Source organism: Haematobia irritans, chromosome 1, assembly GCF_050003625.1.
Source record: "Haematobia irritans isolate KBUSLIRL chromosome 1, ASM5000362v1, whole genome shotgun sequence".
NCBI lineage: Eukaryota > Metazoa > Arthropoda > Insecta > Diptera > Muscidae > Haematobia > Haematobia irritans.
The window spans coordinates 1,989,624-2,010,711 of record NC_134397.1 but is presented as its reverse complement, the minus strand read 5'-3'; the positions used below and the strand labels follow the sequence as shown (position 1 = coordinate 2,010,711).

Sequence of the window (21,088 nt, the reverse complement as noted above, 5' to 3'; positions counted from 1 at the left end):
GCTCTCCATAAACGACCTTTTTTTTAGTGTCAGCTTCCCCATGCATACGAAATTTAAAAAGCGAACAGCCTAACTAAACAGATATTTTCACTATGCCCCAACTCAACAAATTTATATTTCTAATTAAATTGAAGCAATTCAATGGCCGCATACTGTATGAACATGTCTACATGGGTTCATTGTATTAGCTCTAAACCAGTGTGCTGCTTTCTGCAGATTTCTTTATTGTTGTAGGCCGTTTGTTAAACCAACACTTGTAATTACAGTTTAACCGTCAGCATAATTGTTTTGTTGCGAACATTCCCATCTTGTATCTGGGCGATACACGTCAAAATACTATGTCGTCTGCCAGCATGGTATGGTTGAATATGAGTATAAGTTTAAGAGAATATGTATATGTTTGTTTGTATATATGATTCTGCCTGTCTGTCTTTCTGTATGGATTTTCATTTTTACAACGAAGTTGAAGTAGCAGGTTGTGTACTTATATGTGTGTGTTTTTATCGTAATTTTTTCAAAGTTGTTGTGCTATGATTCTTGTTCTTACCATTCAACTCAGTGTTGTAATGGTCCGCTAATGACCATCATTATGGATTCTAACTGCTAAGGGCACTCGCCTTGAGTTATATTGCAATCGGTTCTACCTAGGTGAAGTGTAGTGAGTGGAGATACATAGGCGGAGGTGGATTGCCCAGATATGAAAAAAAGTAAACAATAAAACCACTTGAGAGTGGTAATAAGTAGGATATACCATTGTTGCTAGAAATAATTAAATACAAAGTAATATAGATATGCCAAAATAAAACTTAATTATGATAGAAAAACTTGGTTAAGATTTATATTGTGTACCATATATTCGGATGAAGTTTGTGGCTGACTATGAATTCTTAAGTGGGATAATTTTCCAAGTGGGAAAATGTCATTAGTTATGGTGCTTGCGGAAGACCTTCAATTTCTTTGTTAACTTCTATGAGTGTTTGGATTATTTTAATACAGCTCCAACTGTTCCTGCCTTATTGCAACCACAAAGGGGAAGTTAGAGGTTTTGTGGTTGGCTTTTAACGATGCTAAGGAGGATTCTAATAACAGTCATTTTACAGTTAATCAGTAGTAGTTCAACATGTCAGATTTGAAACATGCGGTGAAATAATAACTGTTTTCCCAGGTGTAATTTATTCATTTTTGGCGACTTAGAGATTTTTCCAAAAAGTTGCATGTAACTCAAATAATTTTTGAATGAAACATCAATCAAATAAATTACTTATTGATTCAATTATTTTTTTGTGTTTGAAGTCATTTTAATTGGTTCAAAAAATATCGTATTCATCCAAATTATAACAGACATTTTTTATACTCTAATGGTTGAATTTACGCAAAAATTTCCATTTAAAACGGTTGTCAAGAGGCTATAGCTTGCAAAAAGAAATACAAATTCCTAAATTCTGAGTGTTTTCTTCTTTGCATCGTTCAATTTCGGGACCAACTTTATATGAACAGAGGTAGCCATACATATGTCTACGTATAATTGACAAGCTTTTGATTCATTAGCATTGGGCTTTATCCATATCCCATCTGTGCCGGAAAGAGTAGTTTCGATCAAACGAAACGCTAACGCCTTAGCATGAATTGCACTTCCATCTGTCAAAATTAGACGTTTAAAGATATCGATGGGATTTTTAATGTGTTAAGCGTCATTTAAATTGGGGATTTGTAGTATTTTTTCCCATAGCCATTAACCGAAAATCGGTGTCATGTTGGAATTCACTTAAATGTACTTAAGTTTCTAACCACGTAGCTCAGCGTGTCCATACGAAACCTAAGTAAGTAAGTGAGTAAGTAAGTAAGCAAGTAATTGTATGGGGCTTGTACATACATAGCTCTTCATCATCACAGTCATCCCCATCAAAATGATGGAAATAATCGATGGTAACAATACATGTCCATAATAGCCGTGACCATTGTATGAGATGTGTTGTTAAATCAATGAATTTTTTTCCTATCGACCACGCGTTAATGCGCTTTGTTTTCTCCTGCTTATCAAATCGACAAAAAGCAAAACCTTTTAGATACGGACAATGTCCATTTATGGGCTTATATTGCTCCTTATTTGTTCGATAACAGAGATGTGAATTATTTTTTGTCTGATGCCAAGCAGCAATGAACTAACCAGTAACCAAACCTCTACTGAGGCTAATGCATCTCTTGTCGTTTTGTGTTGGTGTTATTTTATGGGTAGTTTTCTTATCCACTCATTATGCCATGGGGGCTAGCTAACAATGATTGGTGACCGAGAGTGCGATGTGAGATCTGTGGTAAATCGATTGTTTTATTCTTCTGCGAAGATCTTTATTAATTGTACAAAATTAACATTGTATTTGCCACCAGTTGTATAAATGACTACGGACACAAGCCTGGTGGCACACACACGTACATATAAGTATGTGACTATAGTGTTACAAACATTTGCAAGCGATTAAGTTGTTCTTCATAACATTTACATAAAATGTGCGAGCCAGCACTCCCCAAAGCCACAGGTAGTATGATGACAAAAACAAAAGACTTAAGACACGAACATTAATATGTAAAACAAATTCTTTTGCGTTCTTTCTTTCTATCCTCTAGTAGGAAACTAAAAAAAAGCAACGGGAAACAAACATAAATCTTTAAATGTCTTTTTCTCTAGAGTCGGTGCCAGTATCAGCACTTTTAATAAAAAACTGAAATATCCCACCACGTCCAGGTGAATTACTTCATATTTTATGTTAACATTCACTTTAACACTTGACCTGATAAAATCTGAAATTAGATACCACACAAAACGGAAAACGTATTTCACATTGCGTCTCTGCGTGTTTCTTTTTATATTTTCTTGAAAAAGCACTGAAAGACGGAGAAATACAGCTTAAATTAAGACTAAACTAAATCAGAACATTCTCATAAACTGTTTTCTGGAATTGGGTTACAGGTCATAATCTCATGGAACGTAGTAAAAGGTGGAAGTATGCGTTTGGGGCATATATAAGCCCATACTGAACTATGTTTAAAAGGTAAGTGGTATTAAAAGCTTATAATTATTTATATTTCGGCGGGAGTTTGTCAATTAACACCATCTAAAGTATTTCATCAGAACAATTATAATCCAACCATCTCATGTAGCATTCCATAAAAATCAAATTAGGGAAAATCTTGGTATTGGTGTTGGACTTGAAGTTTATGTGTGTGTCTTTTGGATCGAAGGGCTCGTTGAGTTACCAAATATTATATAAATCATCGTCAAGCTATCTGTATAAATATTTTCATTTAGTCTTACAAATTTTCAGCTCACGATTCTCTTTTGAATGCAAGTAATTGTAAAACACTCACACATGCATAATCTTAGAGCTATACATATGCATGAGCAAATGAAGTTTTTTTTTTTTTTGATGCGGCTATTGCATAATTTAGTTGGGGCTTAAAGTGACACAAATAAGTCACGCATGCGTAGCAGTGTATGAACATTGTCACAGACGAAGCTAAATTATCCAGATATTGCTCGATTTTGTTTTTATTTCTGTGTACGTTCCCTTTATTCCACACTGAAGTGTTTTAAGTGAATAAATCGGCAATAAAATGCTTTTTATGGCATTTAAAATGCTCGCACTCTCGCACAATAAACATCTGGCTTGCTCGTGTGTGAGTGAGTCAAGACAAATACGCCTATACAACATATTTTGACCCAATTTTTATGACTTACATCAGTGTTTTAAAGATGTTTGTATTTATTATATTAACTATTTAAGTTGTTTATGTTATTTTCAATTTGAATTACTTGAATCGTTTCACTAAGAGAGATCACTAGACAAAAGTGATTTAGTTATAAATATTTTAATTAATATCTATTATGGAATGGAAAATATTTGGTACTTATGTTTACTTTGGTGGCCAGTTCATCAGCAATGGAATATATGGTACTGGTTGTCTTTGGTAGCGCAGTGAAGGTGAATTAGTCTAGTATGACAAAGGTGATGGGCTCGATAAATTAATTGCTTGTTCGAGTATCTTGTTATTTATTTACAACCAGTCACACCTCCATGCTGCAAATAAAACGAGACTAAAAAGAGGGGTGATTACTAATATTAACAAAGACGCTGCAAATGGAGCTAACCAGCAGCGTCCATAGTTATGCAGGGGCCTATTCCCTTAATGATGTATTGCATATATTGACTTCATACATGCTGGCCAGTAGTCCATTGTAACAACTGCAGTGAGTTACGAGTAAGTTTGCCGCGGTCGGTAAAAGAGCACGCATACGATAGAAAAAGCCTGATCTGCTAAATATGGTAGAGAGTATTACAGCGAAACTTCTCTTTCGAATGCAAGTAACTTCCGTTTCCGGTAAAATAAAACTGCCCACAGGAATATTCCTGGGAACTGCAAAGGGGATAATTTGGCATCGCCTTAGGAATTAGAATCTATTAGTCTATTCAGACCATTGTGATACTAAGGATGTTGAACTTCTCTCTTATCCAATAAAGCTTTGGTTGAAGTACGACGACTATTATATGGCATGGCTCTATGAGGAAGTATAGGAGTCAACCAAGTATCTCTTATGTGAGTGTTCTGTATAATGTGAATACTTTGAGAGTTTTTCTTTAGATGGCTGACCGAACTAAAAAAATTTAACTTAAATCATTAAGTTGAAGTTGTTGAAATATATAATTGTGTGGATTCAACGTTAAAAACTGCAAATGCCTATACTTAATAGGTATTTTTAGATAATGTGTTATAACATTGTACTAAATGATTAAATTAAATCCTTTCATAGAAGAAAAATTAACTAAAAGCAAAGAAAAAATTATTGGCGTCAATACATGATCATTTTCACCCTACATTACTTTATTCATACTATTTTTGGGAATCGTACGGAAAATTTCTTCTGCTTTAGTTAACATGTTTAGTTCATAAAATATTTGAGAGATACTGAGAATAAGGACAATTTCATTGGGCTGTGGAAATTAAATTAAAAAATAAAGTTTAAGAAAAAACAAATAAACATACTTTTTTGGATGATGTTCCTTTACCCAGCAAAAAAAAATGGAAATTCTTCTGAAGGCACAACTTTAAAAGCACTTCCAAAAATGTCCTCCCAAAGATGTTCTTTATTTTAACTGCACAGGAATTTCATTTGATTCAATTTTTATAACTCGCTTTTTTCATATTTTTAATTGGAAATTGCAAATTTTATTATTTCAAATAGGTTAAAAACAGATTATAATTAATAAAATAATGCAAATTATTTAAATTTTGCACAAAAAAAGCTAAATCCTTTCTAGAAAAATTGCGAATTTTTGAAAATATTTGATGTCAAACGTTCCAGACAAGTGTTATAATGCATTAGAAATCATAAAAAATTTTAAAAATTATTTATTCGTCATTGCGCTATGCACTGGGTAGCTAATAGTGCATAGCGCAATGGTGTAAATAAAACAATTTTAATTACATGTTTCGTCAATGTAATGTCCACATACATCAAGGGATTTTTTATTGTCTATAAATTGAAAAATAAATTTTATGCAGTAAAAATTTACAACAAAAATGTTTACATTAAATTGATATTATTGTAATTATTACATATAAACGTCCAACGACTTTTCCGAACACACAACAAATCCAACTACCTCTTTTTTGTTTTTAATGCAACTCTGTAACTTGCACTTATATTGTCACTGTCGTCCTTTCTGTTCATGGTTTTTCTATTTTCCCTTGTATTCTTATGCTCTCTTAATCAATCTCTTTCTCTCTCCCCTTTTCTTGTCCAATATTTTGACATTGTGAAAGTTGGCAGTATGGTTTGACTGCAGTATATGTTGTGATATTACTTACATCAATACGCTAGACCCTATTCGCTAAAGGAACATCATCCAAAAAAGTATATATAAGAAAAAAAAAATTGCCCAAAAATTATCATAACTAAAAACCAATATTTTTTTACAATAAAATTAAGTTAAATTTACCACTATGAATTTTTTCTGTATATCTCTTTTTTATACAAAGACCATGGTCGAAATAGATAAAATAATTTTAAATCCACTCTTTAAATCGGAATTATCTTAAATTTCATATTTCATAATAATTAATTTACTTCAAATACAATAGAAAAATATTTCCGTATAGTTTCATCCAAAATTTTGAATTGCGAATACAATTCCATATAAATTCAATAATTGGAAAATAACTATAAACCAATTATGTTAAGATTGTCTTTCCATTTATGTTTTCAACAAAAGCCCAATTATTTCCGAGCAGGCACACGATTAAAAATACACAAACGAATTCATTTATTTCGTATACAATATTTCGTTTAAAACACCTTTGAGGGCTGTGTAAAAAGGAAAAGAGTAAACAAATTCGCAGACAAACATACACACACACACACTATAAAAGCAACAAATTATTGTGATGAAATGCATTTAATGAATGCATTACTACCTAAGATTACAATTTTAATGGTAAAGTAATTTCTGCTCTTCAACACCCCCAACTTGCTTGGGTTTCTCAGTAGGCTTCTGTAGTTCAGTGTGGTACGAAACTTGTGATGACGTTGGGTGGTTGGTTAATTGTCTTATGTCATATTACACAGGTGCCAGCCTGTGAATACCTGTGTGTGTGTGTCGATGAGACTATGAAGTTCCATTGAAATGTTACGTGTCATTTTGTAATTATTCTGCTTGATGGCTTTGCTTAATGCTGGTATTTTTCGTGAAATTTAACCAATTTTATAGGCATACGAAAAACTTGGAAGAGGGAGAGAGGAAAAACCAGGAAGTTCAGACTTACCAATTTGTTGCTACTTATGTTGATGTCACCGCTGTGTGTCTGCAATCTCATTAAGTCATGTATGCCACTCCAATCTAGAAGACGCACCGAACAGTTATATGCTGCACGACGTTGTTGTATTAATTTTACCGATTTCTGTTTTATCTGCTGTGAAAGCCGTTGTCCTTGTCGAGGGGTCGGCAATAATCGTTTTTCTTTTGTTGAAATGCTGTTGTTGCTACTATTGATATTTACAGTTTTTCTACATCAATCGCTTCTTCTCATGCTCTCTATTTTTTACAGCATCCAATATTGGATGATTGGATGGATGGATGGATGGATAGGTAAACTTCAGATAATTGACAATGAATGTGAAAATGCCATCATAATGTGATCTTTGAAGTGATCTTTGCTATAGCTTATTTCATTCCAACATCAATACGCATACAAACACTCGTATCCCTATGCCGTTGGTCCCTGGTGTGTGTGTGTATGTATGAAAGCATATGATGCTTTTAGTATGTAGTGGTGTATGTATGGAATGCAATTTCTCTATGTGATTGTCGCCTCTGTTCTTGTTTTTGTTGTCGCTATTGTCGTTCGTTGCTGTTCAGCTTTCGGTATATCTTACAGTTGACTTATTTCAGTTCAGCGTATCTATGGCCAAATGTATCGTCGTGTCGTTATCGTTGCAGCAATTCATTGTTGCTGTTGTTGCAGTTGCCGTTGCTTTAAATCGAAATTTTTTTTGTTCATTGCATTTGAGAAGCCACGAAATGTTTTCATTTTAATTACTTTAAATTGTTATTGTTTTTGCAAAAGAAAAACGGAACACTTATATAGAGACACATGCTGCACCAACTCTTAATGGGGAACAAAATTTGTTCGCCATAATTCATATAATTGTTTTCTTCTTTAATCTCTTTGTGATAATTTTCTCCTTTTATTCAATTAGCCTTTTTTGGTTATTAAATAAATTTTTTCACTTTTTTCTGCGATTTTTTAAACGAAAACTTTGGCATTTAGTTTTTTGCTCATTTATTATTATTATTATTTTTTTTTTTCAAAACAAAAATTTATTACTTAGTATTTTTTATTGCATGCTTTTTACGATTTTCGCTGTTGTTGTTAAGTTGGTTTTTTCATAATTCTTTCACTTGAGGGGCTTGTTATTTTTAAATCTTGTTGCAATTGTTGATGTTGTTGTTTTTTAATACGTTTATAACTGTTAATCAGTTTTTTGGTTACACACATGTACACAAAGTTTGAGAATGAAAGATAGTTTGGGGGCAGTTGTTGTACGTAATATAGCCAAATAAGTAGCTGCTGCGCACGCCCAAAGGGCTTTTACATTCTCACCGGGAGAAAAAAGTCTGAATTCATTCATTAGCAGCTGCTAAACATTCCACAAACTCTATGCGAAAACCTGGAACAGAAAAAAAAAACAAAAAACATATAGCAAAGTAAAAGTTATTTTTTATTATTATTGTTAATAAAAAAATACTGTTTTAAATAATTAAAAATTAAAAGCAAAAAACGATTATAACAACCAACTCTTGAGGGAGATCTTTAATGGCATTAAAAAGGCGAGCATCATTGCACAGTGGTTTGAACCATAAGATTAAAAATCCGCTTTAACAAAATTCTAAGTAAACTACAAGTCCAGGACATGTAGTTCGTTTATGAGAATTAAACCTCTTATCATTGAGTAAAAATACAATTGGAAACTAGTTAAAGCTATAAAGTTCGTGTATTCGTGTTCGTATCTGTATGTTTACCCTTCATGGTTATCGTGTACGTATTTTTTTTAAATAAATGTTGACGATTTCTTGTTCTTGACGTCAATAAAAAATTGATTTTTTATTTGAATCCTGTGTAATTTATAATTTAGACATTTTGCAAGATGATATATATATATATATATATATATATATATATATATATATATATATATATATATATATATATATATATATATATATATATATATATATATATATATATATATATATATATATATATATATATATATATATATATATATATATATATATATATATATGTATTGCGCCAAACCTGAGATCTTTAATGGCATTAAAAAGGCGAGCATCATTGCACAGTGGTTTGAACCATAAGATTAAAAATCCGCTTTAACAAAATTCTAAGTAAACTACAAGTCCAGGACATGTAGTTCGTTTATGAGAATTAAACCTCTTATCATTGAGTAAAAATACAATTGGAAACTAGTTAAAGCTATAAAGTTCGTGTATTCGTGTTCGTATCTGTATGTTTACCCTTCATGGTTATCGTGTACGTATTTTTTTTAAATAAATGTTGACGATTTCTTGTTCTTGACGTCAATAAAAAATAGATTTTTTATTTGAATCCTGTGTAATTTATAATTTAGACATTTTGCAAGAAGATATATATATATATATATATATATATATATATATATATATATATATATATATATATATATATATATATATATATATATATATATATATATATATATATATATATATATATATATATATATATATATATATATATATATATATATATATATATATATATATATATATATATATATATATATATGTATTGCGCCAAACCTGAATTTAATTTCAAGTATTTTCTATATATTCAATTTTTTATTCCAATGTGTATCACTGTGTTTCCCTTTTTTTGTTTTGTTTTGCAAAAAATGGTGTTAAATGAGCTCGGGGTTAATCTGTTAATAAATGCGTGCATATTTATACAGAGGTAGGTAGGTGTCGCATGTCCCAGATAAATGTGTCTGATTTATGTAAATTATCAAATCTCATCCCAAATTTTAATCGGTTGCTGCTGTTGCGAATATAAACAAGAGCTAATATCTAATGCTATTGGTGGCCACAAATCAAACGACGAATTTGTTTTTATTATAAGTTTTCGATTTACAGTTTTGTATAGACAGACAGTTAGATGAAATGATGGCACCATTTAAACAAGCATTGATTCATTAATTTCCCATGGTTTAAAAGAACAAAGACGACATAGCATAGTTAATATATCAAAATATTGAACTTGGCATTTGTTTAAAAAATAGCATTGGTTAATTCTGAGAAATGCTAATTTGGAGAAAAAAACAAAACTTAATCATCCTGAGTACGCCTTTTACTTCCTAAATGTCAGTATTATTAAGAAATGATAGATCCCAAATATCGCTGATTACTGGAGGAAGAAAGTAATTTTTTTTATATTTTTGTTTAACTGCATAAGAAAAATTGGTTTGTTTGAGTTTGGGAACTATATTAAAAGCCAGAATTTCACGAATCCTTCAATTGCCTGCCATATTGTAGATTGAAGTTGATAGCATATTTCAAATTCTTCACTGCAAAATCAAAATAATATGAATTACATAAACTATATGTTACGATTACATCGAGGAATCACAATATAGGTCCATTGGTCTAAGTTGACATCAATTCAACACAAAGTTGATGTCATCCTCTACAACCTAACCTAACCTAATCATATGTTTCGATTCATTTGTCCATAAACATACATAACAAGGGGCAAGATTTAGGGCATATATCCGACTATATCTGACACAAACCCTACTAATTTAACGGTGTTTGACAAAACTGAAAGAAGATCATCATAAATAGCTTAGGCCCTATTTCAAAAGGATTTATTACTAAATCAGCTTATGCTGTCTATAGTTAACCAATTCGTATTATGTGTGTGTATTGGAGGATACAACAGATGAAAAATCGGACTTGTAAGATTGAAATTATTATTACACGCTGACCCCATACAGTAGGTTGTACAGTTATTACTCATAGGCACGATTTTATTAGACAACTCTTACACGCACCCATAAACTGGGTGTATATTTCACTTCAAATTCAATTATAAAAATAGAAATAACGACCAAAATGAAGCATTATAGTCAAATATATTTATATATAGCCATAGTAAACCTCTCACGAAGCCAGTTGATAATTTTGTTTTTCATTATCGACTCAAATCGATCAAAAGGTTTCTGTTTTAAAAAATCGATATTTAATCTAAAAAGTTAAAACCCAATAAAAATCTTAAGTAAGTGAAAATCAACGTTCCATCTTTTAGAAAGATTTGGGTTCAACTACATATTATTATTTTATAAATCTAAATTATTATAGATCTTTAACTACATATTTATATTACTGTTGTAGACCCACTGAAGAAATAGTTCAAAAATGGAAAATAATTGGCGAAATATTGGTATTTATAAATAAAATGAAAAAACAAAAGACCTTGGCTAAAAAGGTCGAAGAAAATCCAATTAAACTATTAATTAAATATTATAGCTGTATACTGGGTAAGTACATATAACTTCGATAGTTAATTTTACTTGGATTGCTATGAAAAGGATCCTGAGACTTTGTAAAACTAAAATTTATACAACTCATTACACATAATTCTTACGTATTTATTGTCAACCACAGAATACTATGACATGTATGGCACGTTTTAGTCGTAAACCACTCATTAAAAATTATGAGAATATGGTCGTACGTCTTTATTAATGGTGTTGAGAGTTTATTAATTATTATTATTACAAAGTTCCAGTGGTAGGTTGAGTTTATTTATGTCACAACAGTTGAAAACAAAAGACTTAAGAAACATGCACCACTCATAGTACAAAGTGAATCTATTTGCTAAAATGTTTAAATTTTGAAAAATATATATACTAAGCAATATTTATTTATTTTAGGTTTTCATATAAAAATATAGAATAATATGAAAATGTATGAATAATAATTAAATTTGGAAAAATATGCAAAAATTTACCAAACTTCAAATTCCGATTATCTTGAGAAAACAAAACAAAGATTTAAGTCACAAACTTCCTTTGTAACAATTTCGATTAAACTTCCTCGTTTATAGCTGATACGAAAAAAGGCAACAAGTATTAAAAAATAAGAAATACGATGCAATAAATAAAACCAATTACTTTATTAATTAGAATTTGGTAGTTCAACCATCTGCCAGAATATGCTTTTGGCATTTTCGATATATTCGTGCATAACATTCACCAGCGACACATGGGCAAAAAAAAAAACAATTTCCCCAATGGTTGGTATATTGCAAAACAAAATGCAAACAAATCAGAAACAGACAATAATGGCCTCTCTCTGTCTTTGCAAGCAATACTCTATAGATGGATTCTAAATGACTTCACATTGTTAAGACCGTCAGAGCATATGAAACGAAAAATCTAGCCGACAAGTCAAGCATATTGCAGACAGTCTGGGTTTATAGCTGGCTGTCTAACTGACTAGCTGAATGCAGATGATAACTGTAACAAAACACGTATACTAATTAGTCGACATTTAAAGCATGTTCCCCACATAACACACAGAAATGCTTCAGTCGTCTCATGGAGAAAGAAAGAAAGCATTACCTTTCCCAATCAGACTGTTCAAACACCAATACTTATGCAAGTGGCACACAAAACAGCAACAACATCAAAAATTAAATAGAAAAACATAAATGCAACAAAAACCCAAGCGATTTCATGCTTAGGCAATAAGTAATTTTCGCCTATGGAATCTCAGTCGCTCTATATGCACAAAAAAAAAACAAATTATAAAATGAGAAATAAATAAAAATTAAACGAAGAAAAATCTTCAAAAGGCATTCAACAAGCAGGGACATTCACATATACCATCAACACCATTTCCCAAAAGAAACTATGAATAATTTCTAACACTGGTATTCATTATATGATGGAGCTTTGGTGGGTATAATCGCTATCCATTTCTATGGACATAATTAGGCTTGATAGTTTACTAGTTCGCCATATTTAAACATTTTTCTGAAATTTTTGTTTGTCTAAAAAACAAACAAAAAAATTGTAGAGAATCATTTTTAAGCTTTCATACTTTACGATAAAGGGAAATTTTGTTCGCGTAATGTTAGAGGTTATTGCTTGTGTTTAAAAAATAAATTGAATATTGCATTTCCACATGAATACATTGCTAATTAGAAAGTTTCCTGGCTAAACTCAAATCGTTTAATGGTAATGAACCATTGGACGAAGGCTTACTTCAAGAGCAACGCAAAGACACAATTTCCTAGCCCATTGTATTAGTACGCGAGGGAACATTCAACATTCCAACAAAAGGACCTTTTCCCATATTTGAAGTGTTAGTGCAATATTTTTTTCTACTTTAATAAAAAAAAAAAAACATTTATTAAAATGATGAAAAATGCGGAATTGCAATTTCCTTCCTTTATCAATGATGAATCTCCATGTTTAAATGCCAAACATGTCGCATTCATATGAGTCTTGCTCCGGAAATGGCAATGATGGGGATGGCAATTTTGAGAATTTTAGCTGTCATTTGCCTGCAGCTCCAATTGGAAACAGTGAAGTTAGTTCCTAGATAGGTTGGTAAATGCTTAGGCTGACTGAAATGAAGGTAGGCAGATTGCAAAGTAGGTGGGGGTATATGGGAGTACGAGTGCAAGTTGCATTCCTTTAGCCATTTTATTCATAAGCGTTTGTTTGTGCCAGCCAATGCCAATGCGATAATAGCTTTCAAGTTGTCGAGGCTAAAATGACGATGATGATGGTGGTTGTGACTGGATGTGGCAACGGCACTGGGTCTTGAGTGCTAGATATTGGATACTGGAAGTCTTTTGGCTCTATGACTCTTTCGTTGGCACTATGCACACATGTGCCATTTAATTAATTTTTCCTTTGCCCATGTTGTACCGCAGTGTTGGCCGCTAAGAAGCAACGAGTTCACTCGTGCCTTTTGCAGTTTAGGAAGACCTGTTAGAATTACTGCCACTCTCCAGCATTTGTCCACATTCTCCAGCCTCTAAAGCAACAGCAGCAACCAGAATAACTTGCACATCCCTGCTCGCTTGTTCGTCTATTACTTCCTCTTCTGGAGCATCAGTGACTTTGAACTGAAAGCACTTTTATTGTTATCTGAGGATCCATACATGGCTTCAAGTATGCATAGCTTTTCCTCGTTCCATCTTTTTGCGATCTCTCAAAGACATGAGCGAATTGTTTTATTTTATTTTTTTGATGTTGACGAAGCCGATCGAAGATTAGTTGTGTTACCATTTTGTTAAATTATAAATGCCAGTCTACAATGTGGAGGATGCATCTCCCAGACGGAAATGTTATAAGGCATTCTATGATCAGGCCTTTTTCGAAAGTCACGTCAACATAACTCGTACATCCTATATTTGACTTATATTTATAAGAATGTATTAAATTAAATGTAGAATTTATTTATAATATTTATAACCATAATAAATTATGAATATAAATAATGACAAACCTTTGTAGTTACGGACTTATTGAACTTGTGATAATTTATTTATTCATAAGTGGCTTAAAAGTGGTTTTATGTGAACATAAAGAAAGGAAGTTTAATTGAATAATATTATGTTCTACTCCGCATTTCTGAATTGTATCCTTTTCTTTTATTTGCACATACAAGTAGGCGTCTATCAGAGAATAGACCCGGTACACCGGTACCTTCCGATATACTAGATTTTTACTCGTATGTACAGTTGAAAATTACTATTAGCAGAAATGTATGTTTAGCACCACCACTAAATGATAATGCTTAGCTGCAATGCGAGTAAATACGAGTGCCGAAATGCTGAAAACAACGGAGTAAAAACCCACCCTATAAAAAATACTACGTGTTTTCCAAACTCTCTCTCTCTCTATGTGATAGCTTTGATGCATTTGTACGAACAAGGTATGGTTGTGGTAGTCAAAACTAAAAGACACTGGCACTGTTACTGTTACTCAGAATGTTGTTCTTGTTCTAGTTGTGCTAATAGTAAGACACTAGAGAGTGGTTCGGTGTTTCACTCAATGCGAATAATACCGAATTACAAAAACTTCCACCAGTTGCATTTCTCTGTCGTCTATACCTTTGATAAGGACGTGGAGTAAATTTAGAAAGATTATTTAAAGTTGAAAGTGAATCGAAATAGAGTGTACAAAAATAGTTGATGTTCGAAATTATAAACTCAAATAAACAAAGAAATAGTGAAGAAATAAATTTTCTAAATTATTTTTTAAATAGCTTTCTTTTTGCGCCAGCGAAAAAAGTTTTTTTCAGTGGAAAAAAAATGTTCTCTTAACATCATAACATTTTGAATGGTGACAATAACAATATTGTTTAATATGAACAACATTCTTTTAATCAAGATGATAACAACTTAGATGACAATTATGTTAGTACCATGTTCTCTAGGGTGAAAATTATTAATTTTGCTCTTTGAATATGATCGTGACAATCATGCTTATTCTCTGTGTTTACATAAAATATTTTTTGAGAACCAAATTTAACTAACAAACCACTGTGTACTTCCACTGGATAGATATATGTTTAAATATAGAAACAATTTAAGTCCCCCTTTCTTACATCTATAAAGAATATTACTGATATGCTGAAATATTGCGGGGCCAAACCACCAACGCCTCCAGGTGTCGCTTACATTGGAAACTCTTTGATTTATCTCTTAATTAACAAAGGTAGCAGATGGGTGTTAATTTTAATATTTCAACACAGTAGACCCCCTCCCCCCATCACACAATTCTTTTAACTCGCTTCGCAATGATACCATTATGCACCTTAGCAGCAAGTATGTAAATGCGTAAGAGAAGAACATATTTATAATGCATTCAGCAAATCCTCAGTGATTGCGCTAAACACCATCTTCTCAACGTGGTCCGTTGGACAATCTTCAATTTTGCAATATTTCTGTTTCTCGTCAGGAAAGAAGTTAAGGTACCAGATTTTAGATTGCTCCGAATAACAACGACCACATCATCATTGTCAGTCCCATCTCCAGCAGTGATGCCATTGCCAAAACCACTATTACCAGTAAAGAGGCATCGAAGCAATGTCTGTCTGTCCCTTTATTTGTGATACAATTTTGGTCTAATGGATGGTATGATGATAAGTATGGGAGCACACTGCATTTTATGTTGACAGTGAATGCAATTTGAACTTGATACACGACTGCGTGACACGCATATTAAATGTAGTGCCAAAGCGGCGGCTGCTATAGAGCCAGCCAGGAAAGGGTGGAGGCATTTATAAAGGCAAGTTGTGTGTAGACTTATGGATGGACGGACAGACAATTGCTTAATGCTTTACCACTTGCTTTATAATCTAGCGCCTAATACACTTAGTAAGAGCTTGGGACACTATTGGCGGTGCGTTTGGTGGGATTGGATGATGATAGCGTATTTTTTGTTTTGCGCGCATATACGCATCCAATAGAGGGTTCGCCAGCTGCCTGATTTCTTGGAGGATTTTGTAATCGCCTTTACGTGCTTCTGATGTTAATTGGTGCAAAGCCATCAATCGTCCAATTTCGCCATTGTCACCGATATTATTTTATTTTTGCAAAACTCCACTTTTTCCCATACCTAGCACTCCAGTATTTTTTTTTTGTCGGGACCATAATGTCATCCATAAAAATCAATCCATCCATCCATCGATCATAATGAAAATGAAAAGCATCAATATGGACAAAACTCTCACTTTCGCAACATACCCGCCCATTGGAATACCAAACACATCATGGCTCCACCGCAGATGTATGAACATATCAATTGTTGTCGCTGACACAACGGCACAGCATCAAGTGTTACCGCCATATCTATCTCTCAGCGACGGCCACCATAGACTGCGATGACAAAATGTGTTGGTGTTGTGTTGTGTTTTTTTTTTTTTTTTGGTAAGGAGATTTTTATCGCACATTTTTGCGATTTGCCATTTTGAGTGTAGGCCCCTTTATTTTGGCCTTATATGTAACCAAAAAATAACAATAACAATGAATTGGTCTTTATGTATTCGTTTAGTTGAAGGTATCAATAAATTACCTTGTCATTGGGCATTAGGTATTGGCATTTTATTTTTTGGTCAAGTTATGGCTACAGCACTAAAATAACACTACGTTTTTTTTTTTAATTTTGAGATATTTTGTGACAATTTTGAACCGATTGATGATAAACGGGGTGAATATTGTGTCACCTTCTACTGGAATCATAAGTGCACTAAATAGAATATATCTATTAATGGTCTTGTTTGAAGATGTTTTTTTTTGTTTTAATTTTTTACTATTAATTCTGCATTTCTTCTTTCACTGCTGCACATTTAACTTAAATTGTCAGGGAAATAACGAACGACAGACAATTTAGTATTAAAGTCTTTTTTACCCAACCGAACCGACGAACCGCTCTAGTGGAAGCTTGTGACGGAACTGTGCGGTAATTGTGTTAAACTCCAGCTCAAAACCTCAAAATGCCGAAAGCCCAAAAGCTAAGCCAACCGACTAACATGACACACGTTTGTGCAGAGCGTATTAAGCTTAAACATATGCGAGTGCTCAAGAGGCGCGTCTGATGTGTGTGCGCCTAAATCGAACTGATTGAAGCGAACGAAGCAACTGAATCGAACCGAAGAGAGTTTCGTGCATTTACAAAGATGCTGCGCAGGCGCTCTTATGGAAAATTGCCTGTATATAGAGAGTAAGAGATGATCAACAATAGACAGGTGTTTGCCAACTGCAGTTGCAGATGACAAAGAATAACAAAATATTTGCTCTCAGTGATCAGCTGATTGTTCAGCAAGATGAAATTGCAGAGACAAAAGTCTTAAAATTAAGAGCAATATCTCTATGAGATAATTCTCTTTACGAATAAATCTTAATGTTTAATGGTTGCCTATTTTTTCGGCTAATCATCATGCTAATCAATGAGTAATGGGTTACAATAAAATTGATTTTTGCACTGCGGTATATGGAGACACTCTGCTTGCTCTGATTAAGATGGACCGAGATTTATTTTCTTTAACTGATTCATCGCAACCTTGTACCGTTGTTTTGGTGTTTTGTTTATTCAATACGAGATTACTAAGAAATTTGCAATAGACTTTTGGGATTTACCATAGATGAAGGAAGGCTTGATACGATTACTTCCAAACTAAAGCAGACGAACATTTTCGTACACTTCTCACAAATAATAATAATAAGAATGAATTACGGCGCGGTTAATATGATAGTGATTTTGCACTAATGATTTTTTCTTTACTTTTAATTTATTTGTGCTTTTATGAGAAGTTAGAATTACGTAAATGGTAGTTAAAAATTAAAAAGATCTCTGTAATTTCTCTTTATTTTATGGGCGCATTATGAAGATCTCAATCCCAAAAAATGTAATACAATTTATTCCAATTTATGCACGGGATAGTTCCTTCTTGCTTTGAGTGTGGTTAAGTATCCATTAAATAAATCGATATTACAACCCAAAGACGCTACTTCTTTAAAATACAAATATTTGGTTTAATGAATTTTCCATTTAATTTTTGAGAGATATATTTACATAATTCCAATATTATTCCGTAGTGTTACAGTCAGCATGCCCACCTTACATACAAAGGGTCATAAGTTTAATCTCAATTTTAGGGGTAAATAATGGTTTATCTTCTCAGTGTTGGTGTCATTTCCGAGTGTTTCATTCTGACAAAACTTAACCAAGATATCTAACAAAAAACAAGTGGATGGAAAGAAGCACATAAAGTCAGGGGTTTGTTGACTTAGGAGGTGATTCCAAGTGGAACAGTTTGTATATTTTCTGATATTGAATCAGTATTTCTGAGAAAGTTCCAGAAGACTTGTTCTTTTGCAAGACAATTTTTTTTGTTAGCCATTTATGTATTATCGATATAAAAGTCAAGATTTTCGAAAATCGCCAAAATATTTGACACAGAACCAGTAAGCCTTAAAGAAAGTGAGCGAAATAAGACATTTACGAAGAATTTTCTCAACTTTGATAACTTCAGACATTCTATTCTGTACATAAGTTTATATTCGTATAAACATACATAAATAAGTATCCCATTACATAATCAACTGTTAAGTGCCTTCAACTTATGTGATGACGAACCTGTCTATCTTTACATGCAAACATGTTTGCCACTAGTCAAGACCGTAGAACCCCACCACTCCTCCTACAGCTTACCTAAAGCGAAATAGACAGATGTGCCACCATGAAGGCCATAATGGGAGCTAAAAAAAACAACAACAAAAACAAAAAATGAGGAAAATCCTCCGCCCCATGCAAAGATTTCCTCACATATGTATATCGTATATATGAACTGCTTCTGGTCTCTGTGGCATTAGTTTAGAGACCACCTCTGGCAATGATCAAGAACCAACTACAAACCTATCTGGAAACATTTGTATACATATACTTATGTACTTAGTTACTAAGTTATTAAATCACTTTTGGCGTTATGGCCAACAAAGAACATTACTTATGTATGTTCAAACATACATAATGACAGATAGACAAGCAGAAAACCAGCCGCCAGACAGTAGGACGGACAGACGTAAGTCTATTTGGTCGTAGACTTCAACTATTACACTTTCTTAGTCAAAGGCGACTGATTTTAGAAGCAAAAAAGATTCCCACAGTAGTGTGACAGACTAAAGGTTCACCTTTTTGTTGGCAACAGTAAAACCCGTAACAGAAGCAGAAGCTAAAGATGAAGCAACAGTCAGCAGCTTCTAGCCATAAATGATGTTTCACCGCTTTAAGTTCACCGTTTCATGTTCGTGTGCCAGAGATGTGATGGGGCTGGTGGCGGTGATGATGATGATGATGGTGGACTTTGTGTACTTTGTTAGCAAAGATTAACTCGACTAATTTAATTTGTTCTTTATTACATTTGGCTTTGTTGTCATTGTACCTCAGGTTTTTGCACAAATAAACAGGCATACTTATACACCAGCAGATTAAATACTTCTTCGTTTTTCTACAGTGATGACGAAATATTTACATGCAATAATGTGCTAAAAACCAAAGAACAAAGTAATTTGTTACAAAATATTTAAAAATTAATTTTCAAAAAGTTTTCGAAAGTTTTAATATTGACTAAAAAGGGGCCATATAGATTTATAAGATGTGAAATTGGAAGATCGGTTTATATGGTAGCTATATTAAAATATTAAGGATATTGACACATTTTCGATACATTGTTGTGGGGGATGGACAGAACATCAAATATTAATTTGAATGATATCTGATCATCATCACAATATGGGGATTTGATAGCGCTCTCCCTTAAAAAAAAACGAAAAAATTGTGGTTATCGGTCGAAATGAGCATGGAAACCATGAGCACAAACTGTTAATAAATAGTGTCCATCATTAACATAAGTGACATTTCGCATTTCCTTCACATATTTATGATTTGAACTTAGCCTTCCGTGTTAAAAGGTAAAAAATGGTGACATACTGGTCAAACTCTGCTTTCTCTGAGCCCTATCGACTAAATACGAACTTTAAAATATCAAAATACGTGACGAATACTTCTGCCGAGTACTATTCCCACATTATATCTCCGTGCAGATAGCTAAAGAAGTCCCATTCTTTAGTTCTTCGCCTGAGTGAATCCTAATTCAGGCGACTCAACAAGTACGTGCGAGTTCTTATGTAATTACCAGTATTTATAGACGAATGTTTTTATGTACATATATGTACACAGATGTCCATGGATATTGTGTGTGTTGAGGTATTTTTTGCGTGCCCATGGTGAACTGTTTAAATGTTAGTATACCCAACAACTAACATTAACCGCTTATTTCTATGTGTAGTTTTGTATGTTGGTTCTTGTAGATTTGGGTAACATGAGCCTCTCATCTTATTGTTGTTATGAGTATTATTACGGCAAGCGATTACGATTTTATCATTCAGCAAGGTAGGTGTTTCTCGTTGATGCTAATGGTGATGGCAATCGGTTACTGACCTCATCATGCTGGAATCCCTTCATCTACAGCTCTTGGATCACACTGGCTAAACTACCATCGTCATTATCGTTGTAGCCCAACCAACGATTATCCTTGACAAATCGGACAGTTGCCCTGTTTGTTTTTTTTTTTTCTTTCGAAAGTAGAAAGGGAAAATGCACCAAAAGAGGCCAATGGAAATTCTTGTGTGCAATATTTACCAACATGCCAAAGTGTGTGTGTATGTTCGTATGTAATTACGTCCAGTACAAGCGGAGGCAAATATGTGTGTCAGTGTGTGCGTGTAGTGGATGAGTAATTATAGAGATTTCAGGCATGCAATCGCAGCAGATAACAATTAACTTGAAATGTTTAAATGAAACTCATCAGCATCAAAAACAGCGAATAAACCAAAAAAGCGATTAATGGTCAAAAGTCTGGGTATTGGTGTTGTATTTACTGTGCTTTAATTGGAT

The 21,088-nt window shown here is 33.0% G+C and overlaps 2 protein-coding genes across 3 annotated transcripts in view; one reads left to right on the top strand and one right to left on the bottom strand.

Annotated features, from left to right (window-relative positions):
- LOC142219981 (putative tricarboxylate transport protein, mitochondrial) overlaps positions 1-21,088 on the top strand; it is an 88,596-nt gene that overhangs the window by 11,337 nt on the left and 56,171 nt on the right. The window lies entirely within an intron of this gene.
- Sb (serine proteinase stubble) overlaps positions 1-21,088 on the bottom strand; it is a 50,337-nt gene that overhangs the window by 7,624 nt on the left and 21,625 nt on the right. The window contains exons 1-2 of one of the 2 annotated variants that reach the window (XM_075288801.1): positions 16,706-17,131; positions 6,817-8,221 (exon numbers count right to left, since the gene is read on the bottom strand). The gene's annotated coding sequence lies outside the window, so the exon portion shown is untranslated. Of the gene's footprint in view, positions 1-6,816; positions 8,222-16,705; positions 17,132-21,088 lie in introns of those variants that run through there. The other variant, XM_075288802.1, reaches the window with a different exon arrangement.